This window comes from Eptatretus burgeri, chromosome 8, assembly GCF_056783735.1.
Source record: "Eptatretus burgeri isolate ZD-2024b chromosome 8, Ebu_testis_v1, whole genome shotgun sequence".
Lineage (NCBI taxonomy): Eukaryota > Metazoa > Chordata > Myxini > Myxiniformes > Myxinidae > Eptatretus > Eptatretus burgeri.
The window spans coordinates 96,625,281-96,631,280 of NC_140968.1; positions in this window are offsets into that span (position 1 = coordinate 96,625,281).

The window sequence follows — 6,000 nt, forward strand, 5'->3', positions numbered from 1 at the left end:
TCCTTCCTCGTGTCAAGAGCGACCCTGAAAAGGGGGTTCACGACATCCGCCATTTTACAATGACAACAAATATTATGCAATGACATCGCTAATGCCTGGTGCTGGTGTATAACAGAACCGACGCATCTTGTGCTCTGAGTCTCTGACTGCGCTTGGCCGCTGTTTGTGACTCTTTTGTACAACAATGAAATCAGGGCCTAATTTAGACATGTGGTGGCCCTGGGCAGCCTTCAGTAGTGGAGGCCCACCCTACCTGAGAATACTAAAAAGGTGACAAGATATTTACAGTCATCCATAAAGTAGATAATTTTTCAAGAACAAAGAATCTGAACTTCTATATAAAATAAAGAATGAGATAACATGAATATCTTATATCTGTTATAGATGACTATCTTATATCTGTTCCACTAACTACCAACTACCATTCAGGCATTCACAAATACATTTTTCCTTTCAATTTTTTTTTCATGAAATATGTGGAGGCCCCCTGGTTGTGGAGGCCCCTGGGCAACTGCCCAGCTTGCCCATACCTAAATCCGGCCCTGACAATGATGGTACGAGAACAGGTCGAACCAGGCAGCCGTCGGTATACGTACACATCGTCCTGATCGTCTTTTGCGAGGCATAAAACAGTGACGGATGAGCGAGTGTTCAGGTTTCCCTTAAAACGTTCCAGTGCAGTTCATGCTCAATGGTTCCCACGCCAATGACGCCAGCAGCAACCCAGGCAACGCATCCTAACGACGCTGCGACGTTAATTCGTCATTTGCATAGAAAATCCGCAAAGTGAGAATTCCCTTTTCAATGTCCAGTGCCATCATCCAAGTTCCTCCCTATGGTCACTCCTGAATTGCAGGCAATCATAAACGAGTGCGTAAGCTCGCAAAACGCATCTATACACTCTCTGTAGTTCATACTTGACCATTGGGGAGCTTGTGGCCAGTGCGGAGTGTTATTGCTGTGTTGTCGTGGACGTGGCCTTGGTGACCTATTGAGAGAGGTGTTGTGAGGATACACCATTAGGTGAGTCCTTCGGAGTGTGCAAGCAACGCCAAATGGTTATAAGACCTTCATTCTCTTAAAGTCCAAATAGAGAGAACCAGGTGTGTCAAAATGCTGCTTTTGTGAATAGTAATCAATACTTTAAAAGTGGATTTCTTTGTTTATGAATATATTTATTTATTTTGTATATATATATATATATATATATATATATATATATATATATATATATATATATATATATATATATATATATATATACACAAGTTTGTACCAGTACACTGAAAGGATCAGGACACAAATGCACAAAAGGAACAGCAGAGAGGGGGGAATCACCAACAGCAGAATAGAAGGCCAAGATAGATGGAGACTTGGACACACAATGGGTATTGGGGGGGGGGGGGTGCAGGAGAGGATGCATGGGGGTGGACAAGATGGATAAAGAAGAAAACTCTCAGGAGGAAAAACTGGAATTTCAGAAGGAGAATGGATTGGGTGCAGTGTGACCACTCCTCGGCTTTTTTCACAAGATCTTGGCTATTCGTTGTTCACCTTGGCGTATAGGTTTTCTATTATCATCGCTTTTCCGAAACCTTGTGAATTCTTAGCTTTTTTCATTGCCTCACCTTGGCATTTATGAAAATGAGGAGTGGTCACACTGATTGGGTGGTGGGAAGTTAACGAGGGTGGAAAAGATCATGGCTTTGGTTTGGGGATAATACGAGATGGTGATGAATAGCGGTTTGAAGACCTGGAGGGAAGAATGAAATTGAAGAGAATGTGGAAGTTGGTTCCACAGGTGGGGAAAAAGAGGAACGAATGAGTGAAGGTGAGCTTTCCCAGCCTCCCACCTTCAACACCCTCCTCCCACCTTCCCTTCCTCCCACAAAGGAATTTCCACAGGGTGTATATTAAAGTATATGTGTACATAATAACTTCTAAAAAAAAAAAATGAAAAAATAATTCTTGGCAATTTTTCCAGTGGCCTGCGGACTAATTAATTATTACACATAGCAGAGTACTCACTCGTTGGGTGGGTCGAGTTTGTGCATTACCTGCTGAAAAATGGATAGTCTGTGTTTTGTAAGAAGACTGACTATAGATGTTTGTGTGGTGTGAGTTTAAATGGTTCTAGATGGTCTAAACTCTAAAGGGTACATTTCAATTGTAGTTAGCATCAAAGGGGTCAAAAGGGTCCACATTTTCAAACATGTAAAAACAGTCTGAAAAGGTCCAAGTGGTCTAAAGCTCTAAATGGTCAAGGGTCCAAGCTCTTTAATCTGTCTGAAAGGTGAAAGGGGTCTTACAGGTTTTTGAGGTCTTAAGAGTCTTCTGGGTCTTTGGGATCTCAAGCATCTTCAAGGTCTAAAAGGGTCTTCGGGGTCTTTAAAGGCTGAGATGGTGGATAAAATACGCTTAGGACAATCCCCGGGTCAGATTTGGTCTGTGTGCCAAATGTGGTGGTTGTCGGTCCAGCGGTCTTTGCAAAAAACGTGACTATACAGACAGACAGAGGATGGATTTTATCTCAGGACACGGTCCCGTAGGGGCGGGCCCATAGGTGCGTAAATGACGACTGGATTGGGGCATTTTTTCACCTCACCCCCCCATCTCTCGCCCCCTCCTCTTTCCCCCTCTCTCGTTCCAATACCCTCTCTCGTGGGTGAGGCGTGCCAGTATGTGCAGCTTCGTTCCTTCGCTCTCATAAACGACGACTGGATTGGGGCATTTTTTCAATTCGATCAGACCAACCGTATCATAAATGGCCATAACTTGGGAAACACCTGGGAAACATACTCAGGTCCCCAGCGTCAATTGTGACGTCATATCAAACGAAGAAGAATTGTGACGCCCCTCTCTCTCTCTCTCTCTCGCCCCCTCGCTCCCCCTAGTCTCGCCCCTCCTCTCTCCCCCTCCTCTCTCGCCCCTCTCTCTTGCCCCCACTCACCCCTCTCTCGCCCCTCCTCTCTATCCCTCTCTAGAATTATGACGCCCCCTCTCTCTCACCCTCCCTCTCTTGCCCACCTCTCTCTCTTCCTCCTCTCTCCCCCCTCTTTTCCCCTCTTCTCTTCCCCCTCCTCTCTCACCCCTCTCTCTGGAAATGTATTCACAAAAAAAATAATGATAATAATAATTAAACAAACATTAATTGTGACGTCATTCGTGACGTCAAAGCACCGTGTCTTGTCATTGGTCGACAGATAAATGACCGTAACTTGGGAACTGCTCGTCCGATTAATATCATCAAACCTTGAAAAGGCACATCCGCGGGTCCCTAGCAATATTCCTGGCAAGTATCAATCAGATCGGACTGTCAGTCGTGCAAAAAATAAATACGTAAATAAACAAACATGAATTGTGACGTCATTCGTGACATCATAGCACCGTGTCCTGTCATTGGTCGACAGATAAATAGCCGTAACTTGGGAACTGCTCGTCCGATTAATATCATCAAACCTTGAAAAGGCACATCCGCGGGGCCCCGGCAATATTCCTGGCAAGTATCAATCAGATCGGACTGTCAGTCGTGCAAAAAATAAATAAGTAAATAAACAAACATGAATTGTGACGTCATTCGTGACATCATAGCACCGTGTCTTGTCATTGGTCGACAGATAAATAGCCGTAACTTGGGAACCGCTCGTCCGATTGATATCAAACCCTGAAAAGGCACATCCGCGGGGCCCCGGCAATATTCCTGGCAAGTTTCAATCGATCGGACTGGCAGTCGTCGAGAAACTGAGGTTGCATACAGAGATACAGACACACATACAGACAGACACACACACACACACACACACACACACACAGACACACACACACACACACACACAGACACACACACACACACACACATACACACACATTGCTGGAATTATAGATAGATGACGTTTTTTAAATGTTTTTCATCTTGAAATGCTCATCAAATCCTGTAATAAAGTAAACTGGCTTGGGCTCGACGGGACGAGAAACACCTGGAATGTGAGTGTTATGAAGTGAGAAGAAACACAGTGAGTGGGACCCGGAACAGGTGTTTCCAACGACGTCCTCTTTTACCCAATAAAATAAACAATCAAACGGGAGACCGATGCTGCATGAGGTCAGCCATAGTGCCAAACGTGTGATGTAATTGTTTTGGAGATGGACTGTACAGGGATACACCTTGGGTCCATTCACTTGTTTTTCCCCATGCAGGCAACACATTTATTATTTCTTTGGTGTGTGTCATTGGGCGGCGAACAGTCTCGACTTTCTTGTCCAATACTAGAACTTGCCACCACCCTTTTGAAAACCTTCTCCCCAATTTTTCCGTGAAGGTTTGGGAATGGTTCCCCATTGATTCGACACAAAGAGTAATAATGGATTTTTACCATGTTGTGCTATACCTTAACGAGCTCCAAATGAAGGATTTTCCTGTGTGGTACGACACCAAACAGTGTATTGTTTGAGTATGTGAAGATATCTGACCTTGATTTTGCAGATGATGCAGTCATGTTTGTGGAGACTGGATATCCTTTTTGGGGTCCTCAAGGTGCTGAATGAGGAGTCAGAGCCACTGGGATTATGGGTTTCCTGGGTCAAAACTAAGATCTAGGCTTTCAATGACATCTTGGATGCTGCTGTCTTGTCTGTAATTGTTTGTGGTGAGGATGTTCAGGTCATGGAGAGATTCACTTACCTTGGCAGTGATATTCATGCCTGCTGGCTGTGAGTCAGAGGTCAACAGACGTCTGGGTCGGGCCTGTGGAGTCATGGATTCACTGGATCATGAGGTGTGGTGCTGCCGGTGTCTGTGCGGGAGGACGAAAGTCCAAGTCTTCAGGTCATTGGTGCTTCCAGTCTTGCTCTCCGGATGTGAGACTTGGACTCTGACCAAGGATCTGAGACTGAGACTTAATTCCTTTGGTACCAGGTCTCTTCGGAGAATCCTTGGTGCATGCTGTTCGGACTTTACTGTGTGGTATTATACCTTAACTATCGCCAAATAAGTTACTTTACTGTGTGGTATTATACCTTAACTATCTCCAAATAAGTTACTTTACTGTGTGGTATTATACCTTAACTATCTCCAAATAAGTTACTTTACTGTGTGGTATTATAACTTAACTATCTCCAAATAAGTTACTTTACTGTGTGGTATTATACCTTAACCATCTCCAAATAAGTTACTTTACTGTGTGGTATTATACCTTAACTATCTCCAAATAGGTTACTTTACTGTGTGGTACTAAACCTTAACTATCTCCAAATAAGTTACTTTACTCTGTGGTATTATACCTTAACTATCTCCAAATAAGTTACTTTGCTGTGTGGTACTAAACCTTAACTATCTCCAAATAAGTTACTTTACTCTGTGGTATTATACCTTAACTATCTCCGAATAAGTTACTTTGCTGTGTGGTACTAAACCTGGACTATCTCCAAATAAGTTATTTTGCTGTGTGGTATTACACCTTAACTATCTCCAAATAAGTTACGTCACTGTGTGGTACTAAACCTTAACTATCTCCAAATAAGTTACTTTACTGTGTGGTATTATACCTTAACTATCTCCAAATAAGCAATTTTACTGTGTAGTATTATACCTCAACTATCTCCAAATAAGTGATTTTACTGTGTGGTACTAAACCATAAATACCTTCAAATAAGCGATTTTACTGTGTGGTATTATACATTAACTATCTCCAAGTAAGCGATTTTACTGAGTGGTATTATACATTAACTATCTCCAAATAAGCGATTTTACTGTGTGGTATTATACCTTCCCTATCTCCAAATAAGTGATTTTACTGTGTGGTATTTTACCTTAACTATCTCCAAATAAGTTACTTTACTGTGTGGTATTATACATTAACTATCTCCAAATAAGCGATTTTACTGTGTGGTATTATACCTTAACTATCTCCAAATAAGCGATTTTACTGTGTGGTATTATACCTTAACTATCTCTAAATAAGCGATTTTACTGTGTGGTATTATACCTTCACTATCTCCAAA